Source organism: Eucyclogobius newberryi, unplaced genomic scaffold, assembly GCF_026437365.1.
Source record: "Eucyclogobius newberryi isolate DKJ021-1_F unplaced genomic scaffold, fEucNew1.0.hap1 SCAF_18, whole genome shotgun sequence".
Classification (NCBI taxonomy): Eukaryota; Metazoa; Chordata; class Actinopteri; order Gobiiformes; family Gobiidae; genus Eucyclogobius; species Eucyclogobius newberryi.
In genome coordinates this window covers 35,035,699-35,051,780 of record NW_027315812.1, presented here as the reverse complement: position 1 = coordinate 35,051,780, position 16,082 = coordinate 35,035,699, and the positions used below count along the sequence as shown (strand labels likewise).

Genomic DNA, 16,082 nt, shown 5'->3' with positions numbered 1-16,082 from the left:
TTTGTAAATACCTACAGAAGTCCAGTTTTTCCAAGCCAAAGGATTCTTTCAATTCAATTCAATTCAATTTATTTTTGTAACGCCCTAAATCACATCAACAGTTGCCTCTGAGGGCGACAATGAAAAACTGATTAAACAATGTCCGTGGGGACGAGGGACAATGTTCCAGAGTCCTCTGTCCTTAGACCCTCCTTCTCGGCCGGGAACAACTACAAAAAATCTCCTTGGAAAAAAAAAAGAAACCTGGAGTTTCACAGTGAAGGGGGTATCTGACTCCCTCAGACGGACGCGAGAGAGACAGTGGAACTGGAGTCACTCAGGAGGAGAACCAGAGCCTCATGGCAGATGAAGGACCATCCATATGGAGTAGAGACCGATTCACCAGGAGAGGAGCATCTGGGTCCACAGGTCATCAATGGGTCTGTCCCACTCCCCTTGGGGGAGAGGATAGTGCTCAAGCTGCCATACTTCCCCCATAGTAGCTCCTAGGGCAATTTCTGTTCCTAACTGGCCTGACCATAAGCCATTTCAAAGAGGAACGTTTTAAGCCTGGTCTTAAATGAAGAGACTGTGTCGGCCTCTTTAACATGGACAGGAGCTGATTTCATAACACAGGAGCTTGGGAGCTAAATGCTCTACCTCCTACTGTGCTTTTAGAGACTCTTGGGACCACCAGAAGGCTCTACACCTCCTACTGTGCTTTTAGCGACTCTTGGGACCACCAGAAGGCTCTACACCTCCTACTGTGCTTTTAGCGACTCTTGGGTCCACCAGAAGGCTCTACACCTCCTACTGTGCTTTTAGCGACTCTTGGGTCCACCAGAAAGCCAGCTTCACTAGCAAGGACCACGCCACAACAGTGAAATACAAAAGAATGTTTATTGATAATAGTGATGATGGATCGATGATGGATCGATGGAGGATCGATGGAGGAGCGATGATGGAGCGATGATGGAGCGATGAGAGATTGATGAGAGATGGCTGGGTAGAGACTCAGGATGGGGGCTCTGTCTCGGGTAATCAGCCCAGCCGATTCAGAACCCTCCCTCCATAGATGGTGATGTGTTAAGGTGAAGATGATAGAGACATGGGGTGGGAGGGTGGGGTCGAGAGAGCAGAGACAACAAGAGATGCTGGGATTGGCCTGTGCATATATAGACCTTCTGGGTAATTAGAGGCGTGGTTAAAGAGTGGAGGTGTGGTTGCTGGGGAAGTAAGAGGTTGAGGCGTGGTCCTGCTCCCGAACCCGAGTTAACGATTAACATCTCCAACTACACTTCACTTGCAAGGACCACGCCACAACAATGAAATACGAAAGAATGTTTATTGATAATAGTGATGATGGATCGATGAGAGATCGATGATGGATCGATGATGGATCGATGGAGGATTGATGGAGGATTGATGGAGGATCGATGATGGAGCGATAATGGAGCGATGATGGATCGATGATAGAGACTCAGGATGGGGGTAATCAGCCCAGCCGATTCAGAACCCCAAAAATGATTTAAAATGAAGGAAGTTGATCTGGATCTCGACGTAAGCCTGGCTGAAAATAATGTTACTGAGTGACACGAGGGAAGAGGAGCTGGATCGAATCGAAAGCAGTCTGTCCATTATTGAGACGAGGATTAATACTGGTGCATTTGAATAGAGTTTTAGCGTTTGTGGGTCGTCGACGGAAGTAGATGGTGTGAATAAGGTGCGAGAGTAATAGGATTGAACGGGCTGTCGATAGAACTGAATTTTATGGTGGAGTCGCCTTGCTCCGGAGTGGAGAGCAAAACGCTTGCATGGATTTAGGAGTTGACGAGCTGCAGATAGCAAATTAAGTCAAAAGGAGCGATAAATGAGGGTGAGGTATGTGGTTCCCGAAGATCGAGGAATAGTGATGGGTCTAAATCTGCACAAACCCAATCATTAATGCACACAGAGAGAAGAAGAGACAAAGAAACAATAAGTATGATTATCTTGGTGAGAGAATGGAAAGGGGGAAGAGGGGGATAGACTTGAGTATTATGAGGTGCGGCATAGTAAGATATCCCTTATTGATCTACTAGACTCGAGAGGTGTTGAATAAGTGCCTTCTGACTGATCGAACCCCCAAAATGTCCGGAACGATAGTGGGGTATAATTCTGGGATTATGTGAATGCCTGGTAGAGGAGACTAAGCGCTTGAGGACTGTTTAGTGCGTATGGCAGCTGGAAAGGGTTGGAAGGGGCTGGAGTGCTCTGAGTGGTCTTCGATGCATCAATTGATACGCGATGGATGAGGTGTACGCTGAGAGATGTTTCCTCTGAGAAGAAGAGGGGAATGTGAGAGGAATGAGCATCCCGGTGCCCAGTGACAGCTCTGGAGAGAGACTGCGTCCCGGTGCCCGATGTCTATTCTTGGGAGAGACAGCATCCTGGTGCCAGCGGAGACCCTGGTGAGGACGCAGAAAGCTCGAGTGGGATGTGGGATGAATGGGGAAGGGGTCGAATGGTTTGGATGAATGGGGAAGGGGGGGATGAATGAAGAGTTGAAAGATCGAGTGGAGAACAGACTCTGTGCAAGAAGAGGGTCGAAGGAGAGACTGGAGAACCAGAGGGGCGTATCCCGGTGGCTCTGTGGTAGACATCCCTGTGCCCGGTGGCTCAGAGATGGGCTCTGGGAAATGAATGCGTGGATTGGGGCGAGCGTGAGGCGGCTGCCGTGGATTGGGGCGAGCGCGTGGACGCTGCCGTGGGTCGGGGCGAGCGCGTGGACGCTGCCGTGGGTCGGGGCGAGCGCGTGGACGCTGCCGTGGGTCGGGGCGAGCACGGCTGCTGGCGAGATTCGTGCTTGGAGTGAACATGACTGCCGGCGGGGCTCTGAGTGAGCGTGGCTGCCGGCAGGGCTCTCAGCGAGCGTGGCCTGCGGGCTGGCGCTCTAAGCGAGCGTGGCTGCGGGCGGGCGCTCTAAGTGAGTGTGGCTGCTGGCGGGGCTCTAAGCGAGCGCGGTTGCGGGCTGGGCTCTAAGCGAGCGCGGCTGCGGGCGGGGCTCTAAGCGAGTGCGGCTGCCGGCGGGGCTCTAAGCGAGCGTAGCTGCCTGCGGGACTCTGAGTGAGCACGGCTGCTCTGGGCAAGCGCGGCTGCCGGCGTCGAGAGAGCAGAAACAACAAGAGATGCTGGGATTGGCTTGTACATATATAGGTCTTCTGGGTAATTAGAGGCGTGGTTAAAGAGTGGAGGTGTGGTTGCTGGGGAAGTAAGAGTTGGTCCTGCTGCCGAACCCTAGTTAGCGATTAACATCTCCAACTACACATTTAGAGAGCGAAGAGCTCTGTTTGGATGAGATGGTTCTATAGCATCTTTGAGGTGGGAGGGGCCATGTCATTTATGGCTTTGTAGGTCAAGAGTAGAATTTTGAATTTGATTCTAGACTCGACGGGGAGCCAGTGAAGAGACTCCAGCACCGGCGTAATGTGCTCTCTTCTTTTAGTTCCTGTTAGTAATCTTGCTGCTGCATTTTGAACAAGATAAAGCTTTTATGGAGCTTTTAGGACCTGCTGTGAGCAGGAGTTACAGGAGAATCTAGACGTTACAAATGCAGGAGACGTTGTTCAGCATTGCTTTTAGGCCGGATTCTTCTGATTTTATCTATATTACGCAGATGGAAATAGTCTGTTTTACAGGCTTGATTTATATGAGCTTTAAATGAGAGCTCCTGGTCCAATAAGACTCTGAGGTTTCTTACAGTAGAACTGGAGGCTTCAGTGAGACTATCTGCTCAGATAGAGCGTCTCGTAGATGTTCAGGACCAGCACAATGACCTCCAGCACAATGACCTCGGTTTTTTCAGGGTTAAGAAACAGATCATTAAGTTCCTCCATGTTTTTATCTCCTTCACACAAGCTCTAAGTCTGAACTTGATCGCTCTGATCAGGTTCATTGATAAATACAGCTGAGTGTCGTCTGCAGAGCAGTGGAAGTTAATGCCATGTGACCTGATCATGTGACCTAACGGCAGCAAATAAAGAGGAAACAGAACTGGACCCAGTACTGACCCCTGAGGCACAACGTAAGTGAGCTCCTCCCCTAGAGCAAGGGGAGGAGTTCTGGTTTACATGGACAAACCTATCAGATAAATAGGATTTAAAGCAGCTGAGGGCGGGGCCTTGAGGGCGGGGCCTCTGACACCTACATCACATTCTAACCTCTGCAGTAGAATGTTGTGGTCAATGGTGTCAAACGCTGAGGTCAGAACCAGGATTGAGACCAGTCCATCTGTGGTGGGCTCTGAACCCTGCTGTGGTGGGCTCTGGACCCCGCTGTGGTGGGCTCTGGACCCCGCTGTGGTGGGCTCTGAACCCCGCTGTGGTGGGCTCTGGACCCCGCTGTGGTGGGCTCTGGACCCCGCTGTGGTGGGCTCTGGACCCCGCTGTGGTGGGCTCTGAACCCCGCTGTGGTGGGCTCTGGACCCCGCTGTGGTGGGCTCTGGACCCCGCTGTGGTGGGCTCTGGACCCTGCTGTGGTGGGCTCTGAACCCCGCTGTGGTGGGCTCTGGACCCCGCTGTGGTGGGCTCTGGACCCCGCTGTGGTGGGCTCTGGACCCCGCTGTGGTGGGCTCTGGACCCCGCTGTGGTGGGCTCTGAACCCTGCTGTGGTGGGCTCTGAACCCTGCTGTGGTGGGCTCTGAACACTGCTGTAGGGAGCGACAAAGCTGTTTTATTACAACTTTGTCCAGGATTTTAGAGACAAAGGGAAGATTATAAATAGGTCTGTAGTTTACCAATAGGTCGGGATCTAGATGAGTCTTTTTCAGAAGAGGTTTAATGACGTCATGTTTGAAGGACGTGGAACATAAACACTTTCTACTGAAGTATTTATTATATTCAGAATAGAGTGTATAATTAGGGGGAGAATGTCTTTGAGGAGCTTGGAATGGGGTCTAGGACACAAGTGGAGCTTTTAGAGGACATAAGGGCTGAAGTTCTCTCTGCTGAAAAAAAATCTAGTGTTACTTTTATTGACTTCTATTTAATTTGAATAGTGTCCGGTGTAGGGTATTCTTACTCGTTTCCTCCTCTCACATTTGTACCAAGATGTAACGTATATTCTCTGGGACGAGCCATTACATTGTGGACAACATGTGTAGAATTTTGGGTAGTTAATATTCATATTTATTTTTAAAAGGGCACCATCTGAAGCCTGTTCAGCAAAACATTAATACCTCCTCAGTCTCATTCTCTGAAGAACACGATTCATTGACCGACAATTATAATCTTATAAAGATGAATACAAAGGCTCTATAAACCACGACGGTTTTGTGTGGTTTAATAAACAAAGATATAAAAGCAATGAATTACCCTTCCGGTTTTGGTTACCCAGGTGTGCCTGGGCTCAACTTAGTTAGAAGAAATGCTGGTATTAAGAATAAGGTTTTGATCAATTCTAGTAGAATAATTCAAGGGAACCTGACTTTAATGCCACTCTGCAAGTATCAGCCACTCTCAGGTCTCACGTGTCCAAGGAAGGCTCAGATGTGGAGCAAGGCCTCCTCACGTCTTTGGATCCTCAGAGCCCTTTGGGTCCTCAGAGCTCTTTGGGTCCTAAGAGCTGTCTGTGGCGCTGATGCTTGAGCAGGTTTAGCGTTCGAAGCGTTTGATGAGTCCAAGATCCGTTGACTTGTGCATTCTTTGATGAAGATGTAGCTTCAGCCTTTGAAAGCTGAAAGTTTGGAGGACAATGGAGCCTCCCTGGTGGGGGAGGGCCCCCCGGGGTCCACGACCCGTTGTGTCCTGGCAAAGGTTCAGATCAAGAGCCGAAGGGAAGAGAGAGTGAGCGCAGGCTCGTCTGGTCTTTTTATCTGACCTCGGATGTGTGGCCTAGAGTGGGAGTGACATTTATTCTTGGTCAAACTTATTCTCAGTTTGGACAAAAAAACGACAGCAAAAACGACATAAAAAAACCATAACAAAATACTGCAACATCGTCAATGAACACACATCCTTAGCAGATAATGAAGAAGTACATTAAGTATAACATGAACACATTTCAAACACAGTTCTTATGGCAAACTAAACTAAATGTGAAATACAGTCATTAGGACTTAATCCTGAGAAACTTTCCATCCTGTCCCTTATCAGGGCGTTGATCTAAGGAGGAAAGGCTCTGGTGAAGACAGTGTTACTGGTCCATGGGGGATGGGAACATTCCTTTTGCTTTCTGCAACAGTCTGTTGAACTGTGAAAAGGTACTGTCTTCCAAAGGTCTTTTTGAGACATATGGGTCCCCTACACTGGTTTGGGCCTTACGCAGAGCCTGCTTATAGGACAGTAGGCAGCTTTTCCAAGCTTTTAAGGATTCTTCTGTGTGGGAGCGACAAAATAGTCAAACTCTTATGTGAACGCAGTTCTTGGTTGTACCAGGAGGAGGCGCTTTGGCCTAATGACCTTCTGTTTTAACGGAGCTGCAGCATCAAGAGCAGACTTGAGAGAATTCATGGTCAAGTGGACAGATCGGTCACTTCCACTGGACTAAAGCTGTTCTCAGCACGATCACATGACATGATCACATGACATGATCACATGACATGATCACATGACATGATCACATGACATGTCACTGAATATTGGCTCTATTATTTCTTTGAACTTTGATAGAGATTTTTGGGATTTTGTCCTTTTCATTATAACTTTATTCTGTGGCTGATGATTTTTAAGAATAAACTGAATAAATTATGAAATAATCTGACAATATAGGGTTTTGAGGGAGGACAATGAGGTCACTAATCTCTGTTCCATACGTTAGGACAAGATCCAGAGTGTTCTTGTGAGTGTGAGTCGGTTTATTTACATTCTGAGTGAAACCAATGCTGTCTAACAAGGCGCTGAAGGCATTACTGAGAGCGTCATCACTCACGTTCACGTGGATATTAAAGTCTCCAGCTATAACTATTTTATCCCAGGCTAACACTAAGTTTGATATAAAGTCAGAAAACTGTTAAAAAATCTGAATAGGACCAGGAGGTCGGTAGAAAACTATGAACAAAACTCCTTTTTGGTTTCTCATATTTGGACATGTGATTGACACATGAGGCTTTAAATGAGTGAAATGCATTGTTCATTTTAGGACTTGTGAGTTGCCTTGAGTGTGAGATCACTGCCACACCACCACCTCTGTGCTCCTGGAGGTGTGACAGGTAACATGGGTGGGTGGGGTTAACATGGGTGGGTGGAGTGGACTCATTTAGTCTGACATAATCATCTTGTTGAAGCCAAGTTTCAGTTATAATCACTAATTAACTTAAAGCGATTTGGAGGAGATTGATCTAACGTTTAGTATGCTTATTTATTTGTTTATTTGTAAGGACTGTATCATTTGTGAGTGTTATTTTTCTCAAGTTATTTGGTCTGACGCCTGAAATAGTTTTTCTTAGGTTTGATTGGCATTATTCACACGAGGGACACACACAGTCTCTATCTGCCTTGAATCTGAACACTTCACATGTGACATAGTGGGCAGGAGCTCAGCGACAGAGGAGTGTCTTACACTGCTGCTCTGGGCCCGGGGCTCATCCCTGGGTGGTCACTTTAGGCCACTAAGGCTATGGGGCAAATTCTGAACTAATAGGGATGTACCCTCTGAAGTGGGAGGGGCCATCCCTGCGTATGAGCCCGGGCTTTCCCCAAAACACACTCCAGTTTTCAACAAAGACTACGTTGTTTTGAGGGCACCATCTAGATAACCAGCTGTTGATGCTGAAAGAGGCTGTACAGTTCAGCATTGATCCGATTGGGCAGGGGACCAGAACATTTTCTTTGCCAATTCACACACCGGACCTACTTGAACTTTGAGCACCTCTGATTGTCTCCGCCGGGCGTCATTACCGCCTGCGTTAATCACAACTCGACGGAACCTCTGTCTACTCTGCTTTAAGAGCCTAAGGTTTCCTTCGATGTCACCCATTCTGGCCCCTGGGTAACACCTAATGCTAGCAGCAGCTGTTAGCTTCACGTCTCTAACTATAGAACTTCCAATTACTAGAGTGTCACGAGTCCATTCAGTGGGAGTGTGATCGCTGAAGGGAGAGAACCTATTGTAGACGGGAAGCTCACGGTGCACTACAGATTGGCGTTTAGCGCCTTGACCCCTCTAAACTGACACAAATTGGTCCTTATTCTGTTCCTGGTCTAGTCCTGGTTGCATGGGAGGCCCTGATGGGCTAGTCTTAGCCTCGCTAGTACTGCTAATGCTAACGCTGTGCAGTCCGGTAAACCTGATGATACAACCTGGCTATAACTAGCCTTTAGCTCCTCTAAACAGCGGATCCGCGCTTCTAACTCTGTAACCATGGCCTCCAAAGCTTCCACTACACTGCACTTCACGCACTTGTCGTCAGAGAAAGAGCCAGGGTTCTGACTCGACATATGACAACTTGAGCAGGTAAAGGCAGAGGAAGATTCAGCCATGACGCTAGCGGCTACGCTAGGCTAGGCTAGCATAGGCTGAGGCTAGAGAGCAAGGTGGGTTTTAATCTACGAAATACTGAACAAAGTGAGCTGTATTAGGCTCCGGATTGTTTGTGGAGCAATCAAACGTTCACTGTTGTGTATATGAGGCTAAAACAGTGTGTATAATTCATGGATTAACGATAGAAAGTAGCGAACAAACAACTCTGAAAACGCCATACACTCACTGGAAGTGGCGTCACCGGAAGAGTCTATCTCGCGTCCTCCTGTCCGTCTGTGAGAGTCAGATCTCTCCTTCACTGTGTAACTCCTCCAGATTTCTACTTTTTCCCATGTATGTGACCGACCATGGACAAACCAATCACAAGTCTCCCCAGAGACATTTTGAGTTATTCACAGATTCCGAAAGTGAACTTTATAAAGCTATACAATAATGTCTCATGTACATCTGATAATGTTTGAATAAGTTGTGGTCATTTCAATGTAAACAACTCTGAAAAACTTTTACTGAGAAAACAGGGCTCAAACATTCCTGACCTGGGCTCACATGGAGGACAATGTGCTCATTTGCATCTCATTGAGATAAGCCCCTCCCCTCCTCACACTGTCACACTGACTCAGAACAACCTCAGAATTAAGTCATGTTTATTACACTAATCGCTAACAATCTACACAAACACAGAGTTAAGTGACATTTTATTTTCACGTTAACAAATCACATCTACCATCCAGAAGTCGGAGTTGAATTTAAAAATAACATTTCAGCTTTAGCTAATATATGAGCAGATTGCCAGTGCTAGATGCTTCAAACCCACTCCTTTAACGTCCGTGCATTGCATATTTCAATATTAGAGGCCTTATTTATCAATGGTTTCCTATTAGTCTGCACTCAACAGTTCCAGCCTGAAGCAGCGTTTTAGCTTAGCTTAGCTTAGCGCCGTCTGGCTCCGGTAGCCTAACTCGACCCCCAAAAGTCAGCGTTAACTCAATCCTTTAGAGTAAAAGTACCTCAGTTCCGCTGCAAATGGATCTCTGCGAGTCCAATAAGACAAGAGTCCAGTGTTGCAGATCTCACAGCGCTAAACAGTGCTCAACAGTGCTGCAGCATTTTAGCTTAGCTTAGCTTAGCTCCGTCCAGCTCCGGTGGAACAACAACAAGCCAAAAGTGACAATAAAATCATGAAAAAAACTAACACCAAACCACCATGAAACACAGTGGTAAAGCAATCCTTTAGAGTAAAAGTACCTCAGTTCCGTTGCAATGCAATGCAGGGGTCCAGTGCTGCAGATCTCACAGCGCTGAACAGTGCAGGGTTTTAGCTTAGCTTAGGTTAGCTCTGTCCAGCTCCGGTCGGAACAACAAGCCAAACTCAGTGGCTAGCGCAGGAACAAACGCCATAAGGACCGGGGGCACTTTTGTCTTAAGCATTTGATAGATGTAGTAGTGGTAGAATCATAAGCTCTGGAGAAAGTCTGGAGAAATGAATGAAATGTCTTCGAGGAACATGTAGCTGCTGCTGAATAAGATAACAAAATAAAATAACAACATTGCACGGCTGGAAATAGGTAACGCCCCGAGCGGAGAGCTGGAAAAAGACCCAAAAACTACCCATTTTTAACAGCTTAATGTATACTTTTAAGACAACCAATAGTGTTATCTGAAGCACGGAGCGGCTCCTTCATAACTTCAACTTGCACATTTTGCAAAAAAACGAAAATCACACATTTGAAAAAAAAAACTTCTTCTGTCTTTTTCTCCGTTTGGTCGGGGCCGACTCGTGGCGGTTTTACGGGCGGCGGGTCACATATTTATATATGTGTATGTGTATATATATGTATATGTATATTTATATATATATATATATATATATATATATATATATATATATAGGTATATAAGATAAGATAAGATAAGATATTCCTTTATTGTCCCACATGGGGAAATTTCATTGGTGCAACGCAGGTAGATACAGAGGTAGATCCAGAAGAACAGATCACTTATAGGAAGTCTGAAAAACACTTTCAGTAGAAGATCTCCTATAAATAAATAAAAACTCCCATAGACAAATAAATAAATACCATTGCATGTGATCCTGACAGTAATTGCACATGAATGTGTCACGACAGCACATAGATTGCACATGAATTTCACAGTAATTGCACATACGACAGAATTGCACATATGACAGAATTGCACATCAGTATTAGGTTAGGTCAGTATTGCGACGGGATAACGTGACGATCTCCGGGTAAGACGACTGTTCTCCGCAGTTTCATGAGTTCCTCCTTTGTGGAAACGCGGTACGGCGCCGGCCGGGGGGCGGGGCCGGAGCCGGGGGGCGGGGCCGGAGCCGGGGGGCGGGGCCGGAGCCAAAACACATCGCAACGACACGACGAAAACACTCAATCCAGCCGAATAAAGTCAAAACAAGTTAATTTAAAGCGATTCCAGTGCGTGTCCCGATCGTTGGTGAAGTTCCTCTTTCATATAAACGTGTATATAAACGTGTACCGACGACACGCCGTACTTTAATCAAATCAAATCAAATCAAATCAATTTATTTTTGTAAGGCCCAAAATCACAACAACAGTTGCCTCTGAGGGCCACAGGGAGAAATGAATCAACAATGTCTGTGGTGGCGATGAAGTCAGACAATGTCTGTGGTGGCGAGGGACGATGTCCCAGGGTCCTCTGTCCTTAGACTCTCCTTCTCGGCCAGGAAAAACTACAAAAAAAAAAACAAAAAAAAAAAAAAAAAAAACATGTAGACATATGTCTTCTTTGACATGTCTGTTTTTCCCAAACCACTGGCTGGTCCTGCAGCTGTTCAGAGGCTGGTCCTGCAGCTGTTCAGAGGCTGGTCCTGCAGTTGTTCAGAGGAGACACATAAATGATGGCACAGGTGCACTGTTTATGGAAATGATAAACTTTGAAAATGTCTCATGTTCTAATGTAAATGATTTGTTGAACTCTGTTACATCTAGTGTTTTGAATGTTCTGGACACCATCGCCCCTATGAAGGCTAAAATGGTTCAAATTAAGCAGAAGTTGCCAAGGAGACATGATGATTGGGTCAGGGCACAGAAAAGGGAGTGCCGCAGGGCCGAACGGAAATGGCGCAAGTCAAAGCTCAAAGAGATTTACAAAGAGAAGCTGAACATGTACAACCTCATTTTATGTAGAACTAGAGAAAGATATTTCTCTGAAATTATTGGAAGCTGCAGTAAAAACGGGCGTGTCCTGTTGCCACAGTAACAGATGAACAAACCCTTTCTGGAAGACAGGAAGTACTTTGTTGAAATTGGCAGCTGTGTCTCAGACAAAACATGCCCCTGACCTGTGGGTTCCCCAAGGGTCAGTCCTTGGACCCCTTCTGTTCAACCTCTACATGCTGCCGTTAGGTCAGTTGATACACAGTGAAAATGTGTCCAATCACAATGATGCAGACGAGTCAGATCTATGTTTCACTGTCGCAGGTGACTATGGACCAGTGGATTCACTCTGTCACTGCATTCAACAGATCAGTGTGTGGACCGGCCTCCTGCTGGTGCCAGAGTCAGGACTAAACATGGAGCGGCCTCCTGCTGGTGCCAGAGTCAGGACTAAACATGGACCGGCCTCCTGCTGGTGCCAGAGTCAGGACTAAACATGGACCGGCCTCCTGCTGGTGCCAGAGTCAGGACTAAACATGGACCGGCCTCCTGCTGGTGCCAGAGTCAGGACTAAACATGGACCGGCCTCCTGCTGGTGCCAGAGTCAGGACTAAACATGGACCGGCCTCCTGCTGGTGCCAGAGTCAGGACTAAACATGGACCAGCCTCCTGCTGGTGCCAGAGTCAGGACTAAACATGGAGCGGCCTCCTGCTGGTGCCAGAGTCAGGACTAAACATGGACCGGCCTCCTGCTGGTGCCAGAGTCAGGACTAAACATGGAGCGGCCTCCTGCTGGTGCCAGAGTCAGGACTAAACATGGACCGGCCTCCTGCTGGTGCCAGAGTCAGGACTAAACATGGACCGGCCTCCTGCTGGTGCCAGAGTCAGGACTAAACATGTGAGACAGGTTCTGCTCTGACAATGTTCAAATCTAAGATAAAAACAGTTTGTTTAGCTGTGTTTGACTGAAAGGATTTTTCTTTGCATTCTTCTCTTTCATGTCTTAAATTGTTTTGTGATTTCATTAGTTTAGACAATCAGTTGGACTGATTTAAAAGGGAGTTGGACACGTTACCCTCTGTGGCTAGGTTTTTTTTTGTTTGTTTTTTAATTTAGTTAATTTTATTGTATTTTTGTTTCTGTAATTTCTTTGTGAATTGAATGCATTGTTTTCCTGTTGTGTGAAGCACTTTGAATTGCCTTGTGTATGAAACGGGCCCTTGCCTAGATGGCGAATAATAACAAAGATATTTATAGATTCGATTTAAAGCAATTGGCTTTGTGTCTCTTACAGAGTCAGGACAGAACACAGAGGGGAAATGCTGTACTGCCAAGCCGCTTTGCGCTGCCACAACGGTGGCCCGAAGGGGCCAAAACACATAAAAGCAATCTCCTAATGAAAACAAAGTACAAGTGCACCATCTATTGGTCACTCTCTGACATAACCATGACAACGCATTACAATGTTGTCAATGAACTCACATCATTAGCAGTCAATGGGGAAATGTACATCATGGCAAATATGGCATAAACGCAACACATTTCCAAACACAAGGTGTCCATTTAATAAAACTGTTTTAGGAACAGATTTAGATCACATAGAGTGAGTTCAAATGTGAAATATATTAATTTAAGAACTTTGTCTTTGAGAAACGTCCCCATCTAGCTTGGAGAGAGGGTTTTGGCTCCAGTGGAAGATTCCACTTCACAACAGGGGCCGGGTCCTTGGAGCCATTTGGTGACCTAAGGGACAGAGGTACTCCCAGCTCCAGGGGTTGCCCTTTGTGGTGATCACATTGCATCCAAATCTTTTGGCTTTGTTCTGCAACAACAATGTGAATATCACTGCTGTTTTGAATTATTAAAGGATCATGTATTTTTAAAAATCTTTTGGGATGTATAGTCTTACACAAGTGTTAATTCTAGACGATATATACTATTTAAAATCACTTGGTCATCTACGATGGTTCAAACCACATTTCACAAACCACAAATAAAATAACTTCACATTTTAGTTGTATTTATTATTGATATGAATAATAATATGAATAAGCTAGGATAAAAATAAATAAATTGGCCAACATTTTCCCTCTGTGGAGAGACGCAGTCTTTTTAATTTAACTTATTTGTGTTTTTAACCTCTTACTTTGGAAAAGCAGCTAATTGAGAGAAGCACTCAGTGATTCCTGACACAAACTAGTCCCGCACCAAACAGATCTCCAACTCAGATTGTCATGTCTTTAGGACCAGAGCCCGGACCGCTGCACTAATGTGAAGGTGTGTCACAGCTTTACCGTTTAGTATCGTGGCGTGTCAGTGTGAGGAAGCTGCACAAACTCCTGAGGACGTGACTATCATCATTTTTTTACTTATCTCAACACGGGTCCAACTGGCAAACACCTTTGAAATGTTGTGGGAGCAGGTTGAGACTTTATGGAGTCATAGGTTTGAGACAGACTTGCTGTTCTGTGGTTCGTTTAAAGCCCTCGATGTTCTCAGGCTCCAGATTGTGAAACACCTGAGAAACAACATGTCATGTGACTCAACAGGAACCGTCTGAGTCACATGACTGAGTCACATGACAAGCTTCATGAACCATCTAGGTCACGTGATCAGTACTTTGAATCATACTTCCAAACTGTGCCAAAACGCCCGTTTCAACATGGCCATCACCTCTCATTCTCCCGCTCTCTCATGCTATTTCTTTTGTTCGTCCCTCCCATCTCTCCCCTCTGTCCCCTCTCTCTCCTCTGTCCCCTCTCCCCTCTGTCCCCTCTCTCTCCTCTGTCCCCTCACTCCTCTGTCCCCTCTCTCTCCTCTGTCCCCTCTCTCTCCTCTGTCCCCTCTCTCTCCTCTGTCCCCTCACTCCTCTGTCCCCTCTCTCTCCTCTGTCCCCTCTCTCTCCTCTGTCCCCTCTCTCCTCTGTCCCCTCTCTCTCCTCTGTCCCCTCTCTCTCCTCTGTCCCCTCTCTCCTCTGTCCCCTCACTCCTCTGTCCCCTCTCTCTCCTCTGTCCCCTCTCTCTCCTCTGTCCCCTCTCTCTCCTCTGTCCCCTCACTCCTCTGTCCCCTCTCTCTCCTCTGTCCCCTCTCTCCTCTGTCCCCTCTCTCCTCTGTCCCCTCACTCCTCTGTCCCCTCTCTCTCCTCTGTCCCCTCTCTCCTCTGTTCCCTCTCTCCTCTGTCCCCTCTCTCTCCTCTGTCCCCTCTCTCCTCTGCCCCCTCTCTCCCCTCTGTCCCCTCTCTCTCCTCTGTCCCCTCACTCCTCTGTCCCCTCTCTCTCCTCTGTCCCCTCTCTCCTCTGTCCCCTCTCTCCTCTGTCCCCTCTCTCTCCTCTGTCCCCTCTCTCTCCTCTGTCCCCTCACTCCTCTGTCCCCTCTCTCTCCTCTGTCCCCTCTCTCTCCTCTGTCCCCCCTCTCTCCTCTGTCCCCTCTCTCCTCTGTCCCCTCTCTCCCCTCTGTCCCCTCTCTCTCCTCTGTCCCCTCTCTCCTCTGTCCCCTCTCTCTCCTCTGTCCCCTCTCTCCTCTGTCCCCTCTCTCCTCTGTCCCCTCTCTCCTCTGTCCCCTCTCTCTCCTCTGTCCCCTCACTCCTCTGTCCCCTCTCTCTCCTCTGTCCCCTCTCTCTCCTCTGTCCCCTCTCTCTCCTCTGTCCCCTCTCTCTCCTCTGTCCCCTCTCTCCTCTGCCCCCTCTCTCTCCTCTGTCCCCTCTCTCCTCTGTCCCCTCACTCCTCTGTCCCCTCTCTCTCCTCTGTCCCCTCTCTCTCCTCTGTCCCCTCTCTCTCCTCTGTCCCCTCTCTCCTCTGTCCCCTCTCTCCTCTGTCCCCTCTCTCTCCTCTGTCCCCTCTCTCCTCTGCCCCCTCTCTCCCCTCTGTCCCCTCTCTCTCCTCTGTCCCCTCTCTCCTCTGTCCCCTCTCTCTCCTCTGTCCCCTCTCTCCTCTGTCCCCTCACTCCTCTGTCCCCTCTCTCTCCTCTGTCCCCTCTCTCTCCTCTGTCCCCTCTCTCCTCTGCCCCCTCTCTCCCCTCTGTCCCCTCTCTCTCCTCTGTCCCCTCTCTCCTCTGTCCCCTCTCTCTCCTCTGTCCCCTCTCTCTCCTCTGTCCCCTCTCTCCTCTGTCCCCTCACTCCTCTGTCCCCTCTCTCTCCTCTGTCCCCTCTCACTCCTCTGTCCCCTCTCTCTCCTCTGTCCCCTCTCTCTCCTCTGTCCCCTCTCTCCTCTGTCCCCTCACTCCTCTGTCCCCTCTCTCTCCTCTGTCCCCTCTCTCCTCTGTCCCCTCACTCCTCTGTCCCCTCTCTCTCCTCTGTCCCCTCTCTCTCCTCTGTCCCCTCTCTCTCCTCTGTCCCCTCTCTCCTCTGTCCCCTCTCTCCTCTGTCCCCTCTCTCTCCTCTGTCCCCTCTCTCCTCTGTCCCCTCACTCCTCTGTCCCCTCTCTCTCCTCTGTCCCCTCTCTCTCCTCTGTCCCCTCTCTCCTCTGCCCCCTCTCTCCTCTGTCCCCTCTCTCTCCT

At 47.9% G+C, this 16,082-nt stretch overlaps 1 protein-coding gene and 1 long non-coding RNA gene across 7 annotated transcripts in view; one reads left to right on the top strand and one right to left on the bottom strand.

The window, feature by feature from the left end:
* Nucleotides 1-16,082, top strand: part of slc12a7b (solute carrier family 12 member 7b) — a 382,436-nt gene that overhangs the window by 98,664 nt on the left and 267,690 nt on the right. The window lies entirely within an intron of this gene.
* LOC140364860 (uncharacterized) lies at nucleotides 493-3,491 on the bottom strand. Its single transcript, XR_011927740.1, has 2 exons — nucleotides 3,281-3,491; nucleotides 493-680 (listed from the first exon to the last, which is right to left on the bottom strand). It is a non-coding gene; the product is annotated as an uncharacterized lncRNA (long non-coding RNA).